At 41.0% G+C, this 18,479-nt stretch overlaps 1 protein-coding gene across 8 annotated transcripts in view; it reads left to right on the top strand.

The window, feature by feature from the left end:
* Nucleotides 1-18,479, top strand: part of magi1b (membrane associated guanylate kinase, WW and PDZ domain containing 1b) — a 510,580-nt gene that overhangs the window by 131,774 nt on the left and 360,327 nt on the right. The gene's annotated exons all lie outside the window — the stretch shown is intronic.

Genomic DNA, 18,479 nt, shown 5'->3' with positions numbered 1-18,479 from the left:
TGATCCTGGGGAAGGCCTGCTGCTGTCCACTTAATTCGATGGCCTTCCTGAAAAGAGGTGACATGGGACTCTTGCTTGCTCTCCAGCCAGTAGGTGAGACCCTTGTTGCCCATGTTTAATATGGCCCGTGACCTCTGGATTATTACTAAGTACCTTAACCATTGCATAATCATACCTTCTTGTACAAGAAATTGTCCATCTGCAACTGTCTGGCCTTGATATTCTTTCAACATAGCTTTCCTATATTTTGTCAGGTGCAAGTTAAATTTCTCTCTTTCCCTTTTCCAATTACCTTTTAAAACAAAAAGGCTATACATTGCATGTTGTTTCTAAGATTATTCCCCATCCTTCCAATTCATATGACAGGAGTGGTGTGGAAGACTGCCCTGGAACATAAAGGAACAAGTACTTTACCATGGAAGAAATTTAACTCTCTTTGAGAGGGAGCATTTAACCAAGTGCCTCTGATGAAAGGTGTCACTGGTGACTAAGTTAAATGGCTGTTTGTGGCATTTGCATTGGCTCTGCTATCCTTGGGTTGTGTATTGGGTGAGTTGATTTCTCAGCTTGCCCCTATCGGATGAAGTAATGCATTTTCTCACTGATATTCTGTAGCAACTCCTCTAACATCACTGGAGAACATAGCCAGGCACTTCGAATTTCAGAGCTAACTTTTTTAAAAGTTTCATTTGAAATTTCTGGGCAACTATGATTTGGTATTAATCAAAGCTGGCATATTTGCAAAGCCATTTGTCATGTAAAGGGGTTATCAGTGTAATAGGGTACAGTGTATGTATCCACTTCTGAAAAGTCGAAAATGTAGTAAACTAATCTCAATGGAAACCACACACAGTTCATTTGAAAATGGTTGTCTTTTATTTTGCATTCCTCTGCCAGTTCAGGTCAGTCTTTCGGTTGTCCTTTTCTTTTACTTGCTGTGGAAATGGGAACATTTTAGGGTTGCTGACATCCACCTGCAGCCTTGTTCCTTGCAGCTGTGTTTTGCTACAAGTATTTCTTTGATCAGGATGGGTTTTGCCTTCCTCTTCAGTGGCTCCTGGGAGAGATAGGGAAATGCAGTTGCTTTGGTAGTCCAACAGATTTCCTTCTCACGGCAATTCTCCCAGCTCACTGATCCCCTTGAATGTCTTCGTTTTGTCTCGGATTTTAAATGTAAATATTGTTTACTGTGAATCTGTTGGCCGTTTGGAGCACTGTTCTTATTCCGACTGACATCAGTAATTAAGGGAGTATTTTCTCCAGATGGCTCCGAATGTATTCACCATCAATTCCCTCCAATGCCGCTATCCTTTGCAAGCTTTTCCTGTGGGATCTATTTTCCAGGGTGTCCCAAGTTTTCCCAGTTCTCCAACCTGGCAAACCTGGATTGAACTTTAATGATCAGTTTTAAGCTTCCATCAATTAAATTTGAAAAGCACAGAAATAGATTATTCGACCAGCCAGGTCTGTGCTGGGTTGTTTCATGTCAAGCCCCTGAGCTGGCCCACTTCATTGCCTGCTGCCCAAAATTCTACTCTTTAATGTCCCTCTTAATCCAGCAATGAACTGATTCTCTTTTTTTAAAAAAAAATTCCTTTTCAATAACATTTTGTGGCAGATTTCCACATTCTAATCACCATCTACCTAAGGAATGTTTTCCAACCTCAATTTCTTTTGATGATTTTCTTAAATGTGGTCCTTTTTGTGACATTCTCACAGATCAGTGGAAACAGTCAATCCCCATCTACCTTAGCGTAATTTATGCTTCATCATTCAGGGCTCTGTTAGGTCATTGAGTCTTCCTTTATAATTGTAACATCCGAGGGAGTTTGGCACAGCATTTTTTCCATAGCTTTTGTGTCCTTCCTATGATGAGTTATCTATAAACTGCAATGATAGCTTAACTTGCGAACTTACACAAGTTCAACATTCAAGCCACAGAAGTGCCAGTGAATGACCATCTCCGGTAATAAAGAATCCAACCATCTCCTTTGATGTTTAATGGCATTACCACTGCTGAACCTCCCATCATCATATCCTGGGAGTTACTATTGACCAGAAACTGAACTGGATCAGCCATACGAATACTGTGGCTGCAATAGCAGATCAGAGGTTGGGAATTCCTCTGGCGGGGGTAACTCACATCCTGACTTCTTAAAGCCTGTCCACCATTTACAAGGCACATGTCAGGAGTGCCATGTAATACTCTGCACTTGCCTGGATGAGTGCAACTCCAGCAACACTGAAGAAGCACCCAGGTCAAAACAGCCTGCATGATTGGCACCCTACCCATTACCTTAAACATTCACTCTCTCCACCACTGGTGTACAGTGGCAGTGGCGTGTACCACATAGATGATGCACTGCAGCAACTCGCCAAGCCTCCTTCGACAGCATCATGCAAACTCGCAATCCTGGCCACCTAGATGAACAAGGGCAGTAGACGCATGCCCAAGCCACTCCTGAAAATTCCCCTCCAAATCACAACTCATCCTGACTTGGAACTATGTTACTGTTCCTTCACTGTTGCTCGGTCAAAATCCTGCAACTACCTATATCATATGGACTGCAGCAGTTTAAAAAGGCTGCTGACCAACAACTTCCAGGGCAATTAGGAAAGGGCAATAAACACTGGCCTTGCAAGTGATGCCCGTATCCATGAATGAATGTTTAAAAAAAAAACTATTCACTTCTGTATTCTTTGGAGGTAATTTTGACTTTAGGTGATGGTGTAATACAAGTGATTAACAATTCAGTCACCTGTTGCACATCTGTGATAATTTTCATTCCATTTCACTCTCACCCAAAGTCATAATTAAACCCATCTCGTGTGGTTTGCAAATTTGCTATGCATTCTGTTTAGCTTTTTATGGCCTTGTCTATTTGCATACATATGCCTCTCTGCTCCTCTCATTTAAAGTCTTCACTTAATCTCTGGCCTTGCTGCCAAAATATAACGCTTCATACTTTACTGCATTCGACTTCATCTGTGACTTATTTGCTCTGTCTGCTAGTCCATTTCCCCTTGCAGTTTTCTCAATCTTTGTCATAATTGATCATACTTTCCAATTTGCTGTAATCAGAAAATTCAGTTCCAGATTGTTTATATACATGGTAAATCCAGCAACTCCAACCATAGATCTCTGTGGAACACCCTTCACCACACCTCTCCATTCTGGGAACACTTATTTTCCCGCTTCCTTTGTTTCCTCTCTTCCAACCAAAGATTTTGACTAAGCAAGGCTTGCTTTTTATAAATCTGAGCCAGCTGACCCTGATTGTCTTATGTTTCTCCAAATGCTTTGGATTTTATCCTATTGTATTCTCATAGTTTACTAGCAACTGAGCATATTGGCATAAAGGTAAGAAAGCAGAATGTATTAGTAGCAGAACAAGGGTCAGCACTCTGAAAACAACATAGACACAAGTGACAGATGGCTGTGTGTGTGTGTGTGTGTGTGGTGCCGGCAAGGATAAAAAATGAATAAAAATGTGAAAAAAAAGCTTAAAAAGTGGGTGAAAATGGAGGAGAGAGTTCAAGCTCTGAAGTTGTTGAACTCAATATTCAGTCCGGAAGGCTGTAAAGTGCCTAATCGGAAGATAAGGTGCTGTTCCTCCAGTTTGCATTGAGCTTCACTGGAACATTGCAGCAGGCCAAGGACGGATATGTGGGCATGAGAGCAGGGTGGTGTGTTGAAATGACAAGTGACAGGAAGGTCTGGGTCATGCTTGCAGATTGAGCGAAGGTGTTTCACAAAGCGTCACCCAGTCTGCATTTGGTGGTCTCAATGTGGAGGAGAACGCATTGGGAGCAGTGAATGCAGTAGACCAAATTGAATGAGGTGCAAGCAAAGCTGCTTTACCTGAAAGGAGTGTTTGGGCTTTTGGACTGGGAGGATAATTTACCTTTATCTTTACTTGAGTTCAACAGCTTCAGATCATGAACTCTCTCCTCTATCTTTTTAAACGTTTTTTCAAATTTATTTTTTTTATTTATGTTTATTCATTTTTTAAAATCCATTTTCCCCAACACCTCCCCCCCTCCAACCCCAACGATAGAGCTATCTGTCACTTATTTGTTGGTCTTTCACAGAGTGCTAACCCTTGTTCTGCTATTAACACATTCTGCTCCCTTACCTTTAAGCCACTATCAGCACCTTCTTTAGTCTTCACCACTATCATTAACACTCCCTTTGTCTTGTGTCCATGACATCTTTGTCAATCTCCCCTTAGCCCCCATCCATCACTGACCTTCTGTCTTGCTTCACCTGCCTTAAAGAGTATAAATTCCATTACATTTCTACTTCTCTTTAGCTCTGAAGAAGTCATATGGACTCGAAAAGTTAGCTGTTTCTTTCTCCAAAGATGCTGCCAGACCTTGAGTTTTTCCAGCATTTTCTGTTTTTGTTTCATTGCACTGCTTCTCCCCCAACTTGAAAACACTGAGTTTGCACACTTTTCTAATTTTTCCATCTTTCTAATCTGACCCAGGTCCAGTTCTTAACTTGTGAATATGTTCATACTTCTTATCAAGTATCCTTGTCCTAGACTTTTTCTTTTCTGTGCTTATACAAGATGGTATATTACGCTCACTGCTTCCCAGAAACTTCCTCATTTTTAGATTCCAAACTTGCTCTGCTCCATTAGCCAGTTCCATGTCAAATGTTTTTTGTTTCCTTATTGCCATTGAAATGTGCTAACTGGGAAGAGTCCTGAAGATGAAAACCTAAACTCCCCTTTTCTCACACATTTTCTGTACTCTCGTCTGTTCTGGGAGTATAAAAAATTATTGTAATTATGATGCTATTGTTAAACATGCCATTCTATACTGTCAGCAAATTGCAGCCTTTATTTCCTTCCCACTATTCATTGGTGTATAATGTATACTCAGAATATCACTGATCACTAGCTATTGTTTGATTCAAAGGGATAACCAGTTCTCTACTTAAATTCTCACGTACTAGTGTTATGGCAAAGTTTCTAGTAATGCTGCTCATCCTCACTTCTTTGTTCCCTCCTAAACTTTCTGAAAGGTTTTTGTGTGTGTTTATAAAATAATCACTATCTTGACCCAACTTCAGTCATATTTCTGTTACTGCTGTTCTGATTAACAGTTCCAGTTCCTCAGTTTTGTTTGTAGTGCTCTGCATTGATAAACACACATTTATTCTCCCTCATAACACTTAAGTTAAAAATCTCTGATTGTTGAATATCCAATTTCTCACTTCAGTTCTAATGATTCCCAGCCATTCTTTATACCTGTCTGCCCTTTCATTAATGCAGCGCATAGTGTTTGAGTGCTCCTGATACCCTCATCTGATGTGACCAGGAATTATATTGCTGCTTCCAGCCTTTACCTGTTTTCTTTATACTTTGCTCCCTAGTTGATATTCTGTTGTTTTTATCTGATCTTTATATCTTGCATAAATGAAGATTGCAGTTGGATAACATGATTCGTAGGGGAGCAAGACAAAGTCTTCTCAGCTCAGCATATATATCACATGATTGTTAAAAAATGTATTTGTTCTTGATTTGTGGGTGAAGGTTGCAAAGCTGAATCTACCCCAATTGCTCTGAGAAGATGATGATGAGTCTACTCCTTGAACTGCTGCAGTCCTTGTACTGAATGTGCTTCCAGGTTAGTGTTGCAGCAAGTTATGCAATTGAATTCAATCATCTGGTAATTTGTGGGTTGGCACTTGGAGCAATGGTCATCAAAACTGTTGGATTGTCCAAAAAACCCAGTTGCCTCACAGATGTCCTTCAGAGAAAGGGAGTCTGCCACCTCTATCCAATCTGGTCTTGAGTGGTCATCCCTCTGATTTGGTTTAGCAAACCTGTCAATTGTAAAACAATTGTAGTTTAATGTTGCTGTTGTGTTGGCAGTACCAGCTATGGAGTTGGTAAGTACAGCTCAGACTGTTAATCGCAAATGACTATTATTTAGTGAAATAATTTATGAAATAACTGATTGCTGCCTAGTAGTATGCTTTAACAAGAATAGTAAAAAAAGCAAAGCAAAGTGGAAAGATTTCCTACTGTGGAATTTCACATGATCAATCTTTGTTCTTGATAATGATATGGAAATCTAGGAACCCATTCTATATGTGCTTTTATTGTTCTGCTACTGCTGGCCCGGTGTACATTTGCTATTAAGAAATAAGGTATTCTGTTGACACCAACTTTGTGTCCCTTTTTGCAAGGATATTGTGTTTAAAACATATTTTAGAGAGGATAAGTTTCAGCATGTTCTGTGAAAGGGCAGAAAGTGAGATTAGCGGCCTCAGTGAAGAGGTTATAGTAAACTCACATGGCATTGCTCCAGCTCTCTAAGACCTTAGCATTAGACTGAAAATGTTGATATTTGCTGGATTCCATGTTTAACAAGATCTAACAACTAGAAAACACTTTCTTAATTTTTGGGAGGGTAGAATATTATAAGAAGAACGAGGGCCTAACATGCAGTGTGTGGCCTTTAGTTATTGACTTTTTATCCTGTGACATGGACAGTTTAAAAATGTTGCCTTTTATTGCCCATGATCAAATATATGTGTATGTTGATGCATGTGTTTTCTTATCCTCAGAGTGATTGAACTTAAATAACTCAGCAGCAATCTTTTGTATTTTAAAATGAAGAAGGTTAGTTTATTTCTCTCACACACTTGCCCTGAAGGGTAGATGACTCACATGACTCACCCACACTAGTACACACAAAAACTAGATACAGTTGAAGGTAAATCAGTAATTATAAAAATGGAATTTAACTCCGTCTCTATTTCATTGCGGACCCAATGTTTCTTGATTAAGTTGATGTTTTGGCTGGCAGTGAAGATCTTGAAAATCAGGGATTTCTCTGGCTGTGAAGGCTCTTGTAGTGGAATTCAGGTGAACATGGTGGGGGAACAGGTTAGAGGAGTGAGTCCTTGTTCCTCTTGCAAGGTATTGCAGGTGTACACTTAGGCTGCCTAACTGACTGCAGCATAAAAACAAAAAAACTGCGGATCCAAAACAGAAACAAAAACAGAATTACCTGGAAAAACTCAGCAGGCCTGGCAGCATCGGCGTAGAAGAAAAGAGTTGACGTTTCGAGTCCTCATGACCCTTCGACAGAACTTGAGTTCGACTGCAGCATTGGATGGCTCTTTTCAGGATTCTCTCGCACTGAGGGAAGTCAGTCTTGAAGTCTCTGAAGATGCTTTTTTCTCAAAAGTCAGTTGGAACTACTGTTAATATCTGTTAGCAGGGAGCAAAGATGGCCAATGTATCATGTGACCTCACATCATTGTCGAGTCATGGTCCAAAGCAGGTATTGTGGTAATTTCATTAAGCAGTTGGATTCTTCTCCCACCTGTGGTTTCAGTTGCCTTTTGTGTTTGAAAGGCAAATTCATATTTTTTTACAATGAAGGTGTCAGTGGGGTTTTGTTTATCAAAAATACCTGGAAAAACTCAACAGGCCTGACAGCATCTGCAGAGAGGAACACAGTTAACGTTTCGTGTCCGTGTGACTCTTCACCAGAAGAGTCCTGGTTCTGGTGAAGAGTCATAAGGACTCTAAACGTTAACTGTGTTCCTCTCTGCAGATGCTGTCAGGCCTGCTGAGTTTTTCCAGGTATTTTTGTTTTTGTTTCGGATTTCCAGCATCCGCAGTTTTTTGCTTTTATCTTAGGGTTTTGTTTATCTCCTGGCCTGGCAAGTGTTAAATCAATAGCAGACAGAGGGTCCCCTTTGTTCTCTCTGGATACAAGGTAATGTTTTGCAATCCACAAAAGTGTCTGGTGGTTTTCATAAGCCATCTTGAATTTCAGTCTTTTAAAGTGTAGCTCTTTAAAAGTATAGTTTTTTAAAAAGTCACAATATTACCACGCCACTACAGCTGTGATACCTGCATAGTAAGTAAATGGCAAGCAAACTGTACAGGTATCAAATGCAGGTATTTTGAAGCATATCTGATTATGGTATTTGAGAATTTCTGGCTTGTAAGATTAGAAGACTCCAGATTTTAAGAAATGGCTAAGTTGGAGTCTGATTGTTGAAAATATGGAAAAAATGTTTCCATTCTGTTTTAATAACAAAAAGGTTTAAGAAAAATGTTATGTTTTCATTAAAAATTCTTACAAGTCCCAAACTGTTTTGGTGACATGTACCTTTAAGCTTTTTTGAAATCAAGCCTTGGAAACTACAACATTGAATACAAATTGGCAGAGACCCCACTGAGTATTTTTCTTGCTGTTATTTTACTTCTCCCTGTGGATATCCTTTTGACATCTCTAAATCGCCAACGCCTCGTTTGATGACGGAATGTTTTGATTTGCTTTTCTGTCTCTCTCTTGGTTACACTCTGACCTTACTTAGCTTGATTACGTGCAGCCCTTGTGATCAGGAGTTGTAGCAAAAAAAACACTAGCTGGTTGTTTCACTTATCATTGTGGCAATCTGCACCGTATTTTAAATCTTCCATCATGCAACATGTTTCATATAAATTGACAACAAACAAGAAGTTCCCTTTCATAGCCTGGTTACGCTAAATTTTTTCCTGTCAGTAACTGAACCACAACATCTTGTTTTAAATGCACAAATTAAAATTAATTAAAGGAAAGCCAAAGAAATGATATTTTATATTTTCCTTGCAGCAAACTTTTTACTTATTTTCCCTCCAGTGTGAGTGGTGTATTATACCAAGGGAGAAGTGGTGACCTTGATTTGGGGGAAGATGGTGGCATAGCGGTAATGTTACTAAGCTAGTAATCCAGAGGTCCAGGCTAATGCTCTGGGGTCAAGGGCTCAATTCCCAGCACAGCAGCCGGTGGAATTAAAATCCAACTAACAAACTGGAATGTAAAGCTAGTCCTAGTAGTGGTGACCATGAAACTATCATCAATTGTAAAAACAACCATCTGGTTCACTAATATCTTTTAGGGAAGGAAATCTGCCATCCTTACCTGGCCTGGTCTACATGTGAATCCAGACGCGCAGCAAAGTAGTTGACCTCTTAGCTGCCCCTCTGAGATGGCCTAGCAGCTAGCAGGCCACTCAGTTCAAGAGCAATTAGGGATGGGCAACAAATGCTAGCCTTGTCAGTGATGCTCACATCCCATGAAAGAATGAAGAAAAATTAACATACTAACCTCTTGTTTCTAACTGGGGACTTTCTACTTTGCTCTCCTCCTTTAAGACACTCCTTAAAACCTTCCTCTTTGACCAAGCTTTTGGTCATCTGATTCAAATGTCTCCTTATGTGGCTTAGTGTCATACTCTGTTTTATAATGCTTCTGTGAAGCACCTTAGGACAGTTTATTACTTTAGTGTGTTAAATAAATATAAGGTGTTGTTGTTGGGTAAATGTATGAATGTATAAACAGGTCATTCACCCTCCCAAGTCTGTTCTGCCATAAGTTACATCGTGACTTATCTACACTTCAGTTCCTTTTGCCTACTTTTGTTCTACATCTCTTGATACTGTTACTTAACAAAAATCGGTTGATCTCAGTCTTAAACATTTCAAACGACTCAGGATCCACCACTATTTTATTAGCTGCTACATGAGCAACATGTCTGTTGGGGCTTTGTTGCCATAACGTGATATATGCCTTAATGCAAGGTTCTGGGTTAAACATCATTGTGTTAGTCCTTATTTTTCATTGGGTGTCTGGTTGAAGGAATATTTACTCAGAACCTGAATGTTTAAAATGAGAGCCATTGTCTGATGAGAAGAACGATTCTGTTAGCTTCTGAAGAGAAGTTGGTGCACTGCAGACTAAATATTTAGCTTCCTGAGATCTCTGCCAGGAAAGAGATGAGAAAACTTTAGGCAAAGCATTGTGATTTGATCTGCAACCAGCATGGTTTCATCTGAGTCTAAAAAAGGTAATGCTAAGTACAGTCATAGAAAGCTAATGTTTGATGATACAAGGGCATAAAGTTCCTGCTATAAACATCATTTTGACTCTGTTGATTACAGATGTATTCAATCAGCAACATGCATCCAGAGACTAGGCTGTAACATACAAATGAAGGCCTTTGTTGTGCATATTGATGTTATCCATTACACAAGTAGATTTAGTGACTTTGATCAACATACATAAATGTTTCACACAGTTGCCTTGGTTTCAATATTTCGGTTGGGGGAGGCAGTAGCATAGTGGTATTGTCACTGGACTAGTATTGCAGGGACCCAGGGAAATGCTTTGGGGACCTCTGTTTAAATCCCATCACAATAAATGCTGGAGTTTGAATTTGATTAAAAATCTGTAATTAAAAGTCTGATGATGACCATTGCCGATTGTCGTTAAAACCCATCTGGTTCACTAATGCCCTTTAGGGAAGGAAATCTGCTGTCCTACCTGGTCTGGCCTAAATGTGACTCCAGACCCACAGCAATGGCACTTGACATTTAAATGCCCCCTGAACAAGAGCAATTAGGATTGGGCAATAAATGCTGGCCTAGTAGTTAGTTTCTCTAAAAACCAACAGTCCTCAAACATGTTTAACATGCTGGTTTGTATTTTGAATGTTTTCCTTCTTAAAATACAGCTGGTGAAATGTCCAATGTTTATAAGAACATGATGATGTAACAAATAGGAACAGAAGTAGACCAATGGCACCTCGATCCTGCTCTGGCTTTCAATATGGTTATGGCTGGTCAATAACCTTAACTCCACTTTCCTACCTATTCACCCTGAGGGAATCTGTCTATTGTAGCCCTAAATATATTCAGCGATGGAGCTTTCACAACCCTCTGGGTTACAGTATTCTAAAGATTCATAAGCTTTTGAGTGAATAAATTTCTCCTCACCTCAGTCCTAAATAATCAGCCTCCTATCCTGAGACTGCTCCTGGTGTTCTGGACTCCCCAGCCAGGGGAAACAACTCCTGTGTCAACCCTGTCAAGTCCCTTCAGAATCTTGTATTTTTAAATTAAATCACCACTCAGTCTTCTAAGCTCCAGAGCGTAGGCCCAATTTACTCAGCCTTTCATCATAGGAACCTTAATTGCTTCAAATAGCTGTCCAACACTTGTGGGTGGGTAGCTGTGGCACCTCTAACTTGGCCTGTTTGAAAATGGATCAGAGGCAGGAAGATGCCAGCAAAACAGCACCCCGCTCTCCCACTCTGCCCAGCTGCCTCCAGTCCCATCACTGAGGCCATTTGAAAATCCAGCCCAACGTTTCAGGGTGACAGCCTTTCATCAGATTGTAATGAAATGCCATTGACATGAAACATAAGAAATAGGAATGGGGGCAGATCATTCGGCTCCTCCAGCCTGCTCCGCCATTCAATAAGGTTATGGCTGATCTGCTTGTGTTTCTAATTCCACATTCCCGTATACCCCGATGACTTTTGATTCCCTTGCCTAACAAGAATCTTATCTACCTCTGCCTTAAAAATATTCAATGACCCCGCCTCCACCACATTCTGAGGCAGAGTCCCAAAGTTGCACAGCCCCCTGAGAGAAAACCTTTCCCTTCATCTCTGTGCGCTCATTATTTTTTCTTTCTCCACAGATGCTGCCTGACCTGTTGAGTATTTCTAGCATTTTCTGTTTTTATTTTAGATTTCCTGCATCTGAAGTATTTCACTTTTGTGTACATATCCATTGAAATACATCAAAAATTAATAATATATGCATAGATGGGGGTATTTTACCAATGAGTGGCCATAATGTTCCAATATTTGCTGCAATGGACAAGCTCAGGAAATGACTCCCATTATCTTTATTTTGTGTTCATCAAGATGATGGATCTTAGGGTACAGGGAGCAGAACAGTTTCTATTTCCTGCTCCTATTAGCGCCATCAAGCATTCGCATTGTTAAATGCATCAGTTTAGTTTTTTTCCATTTCACATCAGGCATCATTCTGCTTCTGAGGGATGAATGGTTCTTATAATTGTTGATCATGCCCATTGGATGTTTGGTTGATGGCGTCCAAACTAATTTCAGAGAAGACGTTTGTCCCAGCAGTCTCGAGGTTTTTTTTGGAATTTAAAACACTGCACCACCCAGCATGCTGCTTGCCATTTTCAGTTATGTCCTTCTCCACCCCTGCAATGTTCCTTGACAAACAGTGCAGGCTGCATATAAGTGAACCCTGATGGTCAACATGCTTGCCTTAAATGAGGGTCTCTTCATAGTTGCTACATTTTAGGAACTTGGATCATTTCACCCCCTAAATCTGTGATGCCAATCAGTGAATCTGTGGCTGATATGTGACCTAATGTCATGGGCTGTTTTTTTTGCCTCCAAACTGGGTTCAGAGGTGGGCAGACGTGGCTGGTAGTTCCCTGGTTCAGTCCTGTCTCTGGGCCATTTTTGCAGGGGCAGGATTGGGGCTGGCAGGGCCACCTGTCCACATGTATTGGGTAGCTGATTAGACTTATTAAGAGCCATATTAAGTCTAATTGAAGGAGGTCGATGGGGATTTTCCAGTTGGCCTCCAGATTCCCAAACTGTCAAGGGCAAATTTCGATGCCTGAAGATGTGCAGGGGGCCATCGCCCATGCAGACCTAAAGGCCCTCCCTGCCTACCTGAGTGCAAGAGCAGCCACAGGCCGCCCTGTAGGGAGGAACAAAGCACCCCCCTAGCCCCAATCCCACAGTACTGTTGAATCTATTTCTTAATTAAAGATGTAAAAAAGTTGGAGAGATGACTCCTCAATGTTGAAGCTCAATGTTGAACTCTGTTACTTACCCTCCATTACAGCATGCTGCTCCTCTCAAGCTTCTAGGTGGACCTCTGATTGGTCCTCCAGCTTCCAGAGCCTTCCCGCCACTCTCAGTTGGACGGAGAACCTGTCTCCATGCCAATTAAGGGGGTGGCCCTGTGAAAATCCAAATGAATGATTGTTTCCCTTTGGGGATGGGTTTGGGGCCTGGAAACAGTTCCAACTTCCTTTTCCCCCCAACTTCGTGTGAGAATTCGACTCCATTTATCTGTCTTTATCCATATCACTTAGACTTTTGTTAACCAAAGGGACTATCAATCTCAGATTTAAAATTAACAATTGGTCTAGCATTTCCTGACTTCACTTCTGAAAAGCCTGGTTTTAATTTGATGACGATGCCGCCAGTCAAAGATTCCCTATCCAGCCGAAATACTTTCTCTCTATATATCCCATCTGTTCCCCTTAATATCCTGAAATCTTTGATCAAATCACCCCCTTAATTTTCTAGATTCCAGGGACTATAACTCTATTTTGTAGGTTAACTCTTGGAGTCCAGATATCATTCTAGTAGATCGATGCTGCACTCCCTCCAAGGCCAGTATATTTTTCCCAAGATGCAGCACCCAGAACTGCTCACAGTTCTCAGGTTTGTCTAAGTAGGACTTTGTAAAGCAGTAGCATAACTTCTATCCCTTTGGAGTTTCACCCTTTAGAAACAAAAGCCAACAGTAGCCTTTTTGATTATTTCTGTACCTCTTCATGACATTTTAATGATGCATGTGCATGGACCACCAAGTCCGTTTGGACTGCCAATGTCTCTACCTTTTCACCATTTAGAAAGTACTTTGTTGTATCTTTTTAAGGTCCAAAATGGATGGTCTCACATTTGTATACATTGAAATGTATTTGCCACAGTTTTGCCCATTCACAGTCTTCAAAACCTCTTTGTAATTTTGCACTTCCAATTTGACTGCTTACAATGCTTGCCATCTTTCTGTCATTGATAAACTTGGATATGTGGCATTCCATCTAATCAATTAATTTGCTAATAAATATGGTGTATATTTGAGACCTCATTAGTGATGCGGGACATCACTAAATGCACCCTGTGAATTAGAGTACCTGTGCATTATCCCTTCCAAGTTTGTTCTTGTACTCAGCCTTTCCCTCCTCCATTTTCACTCCTCTTCTGAAAGCTCTGCCCAGTGTTTTTGTACAATTCCACAGAAGTAGCCATCGTCCGCATCAGCTTAATTGCCATTTTTGATGTTCGAGCCAAGAGAGTAACCTGAGCGTCCCTTAGCACTATGTTCAAATATGAGGGAGATCTTAACCAATCCGGATCCAGTCAATAACCTACTTTCACAAGCAGGTACTTTCCAATGGAATAGACATCAGGAAAAATGGCCCTGATTGAATTTCTCCCTCTTAACTTTTCACTTCCATTTCCTTGTCCTACTCTACCTCACCTTCATCACAAGTTTGTATTAAGTCAACACAAACCTGAGCCTGGAGCCTTGAATCATTGTGATGTGTCGCTTCTTGTTCCAGGAACCAACACACACACACACCCCCCCAACCTGGAGAAGTATTTACGACGATATCATCGCTTTTAACATTGAAGCTGATGAAGGTTGTTTAAAAATAAAATCTATGCCAACAGCTAGCTCCTTATTTATTTTATATTATTTCCTCCTGATTTATGAATTTAATTAAAACCTTGTTAGCTGTGAGATGATTAGTAAAGTCTTCACGTATTGTGTTTTCAGAAGTGAACAAAGCTATTTTGAAAGGATCGTTCTTCAAAATCTTGCTCAGTGCTGAAACTTATTTCTTATGCTCGTTGATGAAGTGAAACAGATGACATTTGATAAACATGTAGAGCAGTGCTTTCCAAACTTATTTCCAATGCAGGTCAATTTTGACACTTGAAAATTAACGCGAGCCCCAGATACCAACAAAAGCAAAACGGCAATACAACTACATAGTAACATTCATTATATCATTATTAAAGTTTGCATTTTATAGATCAACATTGAAATCATATAATTATGAAAATCTGCGATAAAATCCAGGGTGCTTGGTGACTGGGTTGCCACCGTTCGCTGAACCGCGTCCACCTCCTTTGCCACTGCACTGGGAAACCTTTAATGTGGCGTCTGCATGTGTATTTTGGAGTGTATGTGTGTCTTTTCAAGTGTGTGCATGTGTGTGTGACTGGGTATGTGTGTTCTGGTGTGTGTGTGGTTTTGGAGTTTCGGTGAGTGCGTGTACTTGTGTGCTTTGGAGTGCGCGTACTTGTGTGTTTTGGAGCGCGTGTTTTGGAGTGCGTCTGTGTGTTTGGAGTGTGTGTGTGCTTGTGATTGGTTAATACCCACTGGTAGGACATTAAGGGGACCGCAAACCACGGTTAGGGAACTGCTGATGTAGAGTGCTCTTTGTCCTCGTCTGTTATGAACATGTTTCTAAAATACCTGGAAATTAATGTAACTCCCCCTCAGATGACCAGTACAATGTTGTTGACTGTGTCTTGATAACTGAATTCATTACCCCAGTATTTGAGATCCTTGCTGGACTTGCACAGGCCTCAATTCTGTAACTAACTGAATTGTCTGCATGCCAACTTACAAATCTTATAAAAGTTGACTGTTTCAAAGAAGAGGACAATTCTAAACAAAGCGTACAACGTAAAATATGTCTTGATAAAGGCTTATGATCAAGGCCATTATGTCAAGGTGACTGAATTAAATTAAGTAGCTTTTATTACACTGAGCTTCAGAATTTTTATTAGTGTTTTAAGGTCACATTCTGTAATTCAGCTCTTTATTGTGGAAACAGAAGCCCAGTGACCTCTAGTATGACAAGAAAAGTGGTAGTTACAGTGGAAGTGCGGTTACTGAGGCAGCAATAGTGGCAGTGGCCCTGGAAGCACATGAAGAGTAGGACCAGAGCTTGTCTCTCAGACTTGGGAGGAATAGATAGGGTGATAGTAGAATTTGTGTTATTCATTGAATACCAACCACAGGTATGAACAACACAAACAGAACTCTCAAATGAAGACTACCTGCATGTTAATCTCGCTGTAACATATTCCAGCCAATGTGACTTTTTTTGTATAGTAACATGGTGCATGTTACTTCTTCCAAGACATTCCAGCCTGTATAATAGTGACTGCAACCTATTGCAGCCTGCTCTCTAACATGCTCCAGCTTAGTGTGTCACCCTCACTGTAACAATCCAGCCTGCGTATTAACTGTCACTGCATCATTTTGCCTTGAACTTCATTTCCCTTTCTCAGCTGTTTCCCACATGCTTGTTAGCCAAATGGTAGAGGGTCCGAGTTGATAGACTTCTCTAAGGTCATGTGGTTAATCTAATCCTGATATGCTGGCCATTTTACTGTAACTAACTGCTCAAAAATCAAATTGAGCATTTAATACAGTCGTTGACACCCCACAAAATGCTGACAGCGATAAATGCCAAGGAAATTTACAAATGGGGTGCATTTACTTCAGAAAGTGTTGGTGGGGAAGACTATGTGAGTCATGTGAATGGAAGGCTGAAACATTGCTCACTCAGAAAGCAAGAAGTCAGCGATTAAGTGCACAGGTCTGCTTTGTGCTTTATTAGGGAAATGACTCACCCCCTGTCTTTTTTGTTTTAAAGTGAGTACTAGAATTTGACACTTTCTCTTTGCATTGACTGCTTCTGGTTAATTGTGAAATAACGCTGCATATTCTCCTGGCTGGCCTCCCATCTTCTTGCTCTGCAATCTAGATGTCATCCAAAACTCTGCTGGCTGTATTATGTCATTCACCAAATCCCACTCACTCATCACTATTGTCCTTGTTGATCTACATTGACCCCAGCACTCCAGTATCTCCAATTTAAAATGGTCTTCCTGTATTTAAATTCCTCCCTATTCTTTTAACCTCTGTCAGCAGCACAACCCCCATCCAGAGCTTTGTGCCTCTGATACTGGTCTTTTGTTCACCCTTTCCTCCCTTGCCTCCACTATTGATGGCTGCACTTTCATCCACCCATGATTTGAAAGTATCGCCCAAGACCCCTCTGCCTCCGTGTTTCTCCTCTTGTTAAGACCCACTTTAAAACAGACGTCTTTAACTAAGCTTTTGGTCAGTTTTCCTAATTGCTCCTGATTTGATTTGGTTTGGTCCATTTTTGTCCAATTATTCCTCTATGAAGCACCTTCAGACATGTTCCTGTATTAAACTTGCATTTCTTTAGCCCCTTATGTTTGAAAAACAGGCAGATGACTGGATATGATGGAACTGAGCTCAACATGTTATCTTCAAAGAATATCCAGTGCTTTACAAAGAAAATTTCAAAATTTGCCTCTAACTTTTGAGAATTGACGATAGAACCTATTTTAATTGCTGAACAACAAATTAAATGGATAGTGAAGAAAATTGGGGCTTGATACGGACGAGTGTCTTGCCAAGTCAGTTCAAAGGCAGTTGATAGTCAGCTATTTTGGCATGGAACTGGATAAGGACAGCTCATATTGCTCATACTATCACATGTAGGCATAAAGCTATGAGCACTCTATTGAACACATTCACTGTGGAATAGGGAACGATGGGACACTAGTTGCATACGCGTTTAAATTAGGGGAGGCGGTAGTATAGTGATGTTGTCACTGGACTAGTAATCCAGAGACCCAGGGTAATGCTCTGGCGACCTGGGTTCAAATCTCACCATAGCATATAGAATTTAATAATGAAACTATTGATGAAACATTGTCGGTTGATGTATTACCCCATCTGGTTCACTAGCGAAGGAAATCTGCCATCCTTAACTGGTCCAAATCCACAGCAATGTGTCTGACTATTAAATTCCCTAGCAAGCTACTCAGTTATATCAAACTGCTAAAAAGCTTAAAAGGAATGGAACCAGACGGAACACCGGCATCAATTAGGCACCGGAAGTAACAACAGCAAACTCAGCTAAGTCCTCCTTACTCATATCTGGGAGCTTGTGCCAAAATTGGGAGAGCTGTCTCTCAGACTAGTCAAGCAACAGCCTGACATAATCATACTCATAATATCCCAGACACAACCATCACCATCCCTGGATATGTTCTGTCCCACTGGCAGGACATTCCCAGCAGTTGGGAGGGAGTTGCCCTTGGGGTCCTCAACATCCACTCCAGATCCCATAAAGTCTAATGGTATCAGGTCAAACATGGACAAGGAATCCTCCTGCTGATTACCATGTACTGCCACCCCCCACCCCTTAGCTGATGAATCAGTGCTCCTCCATGTTGAACACTACTTGGAGGAAGAACTGAGGGCGGCAAGGGCACAGAATGTACTCTGGGTGGGGGACGTCAATGCCCATCACCAAGAGGAGTCCAATAGCACCACTATAGACTGAGCTCTCTGAGTCCTAAAGGAGATAGCTGTGAAACTGGGTCAGTGGAAGATGGTGAGGGAACCAGCAAGAGGGAAAAACATACTTGACCTCACCTCCACCAACCTGCTGGCCACAGATGCATCTGTCCATGACAGTATCGGTAGGAGTGACCAGTGCACAGTCCTTGTGGAGATAAAGTCCCGTCTTCACACTGAAGATACCCTCATGTTGTATGACACTACCACCGTGCTAAATGGGATAGATTTCGAACAGAGCTAGCTACTCAAGACTGGGCAACCATGAGGCACCGTGGTCCATCAGCAGCAGCAGAATTGTTCTCAACCACAATCTGTAACCTCATGGTCCGGCAAATCCCCCACTCTACCATTGCAGCAAGCAAGGGGATCAACCCTGGTTCAATGAAGAGTGCAGGACGGCATGCC

Source organism: Carcharodon carcharias, chromosome 7 (genome assembly GCF_017639515.1).
Source record: "Carcharodon carcharias isolate sCarCar2 chromosome 7, sCarCar2.pri, whole genome shotgun sequence".
NCBI lineage: Eukaryota > Metazoa > Chordata > Chondrichthyes > Lamniformes > Lamnidae > Carcharodon > Carcharodon carcharias.
The sequence above is the reverse complement of the archived record's forward strand: the minus strand, read 5'-3'. Positions and strand labels throughout refer to the sequence as shown.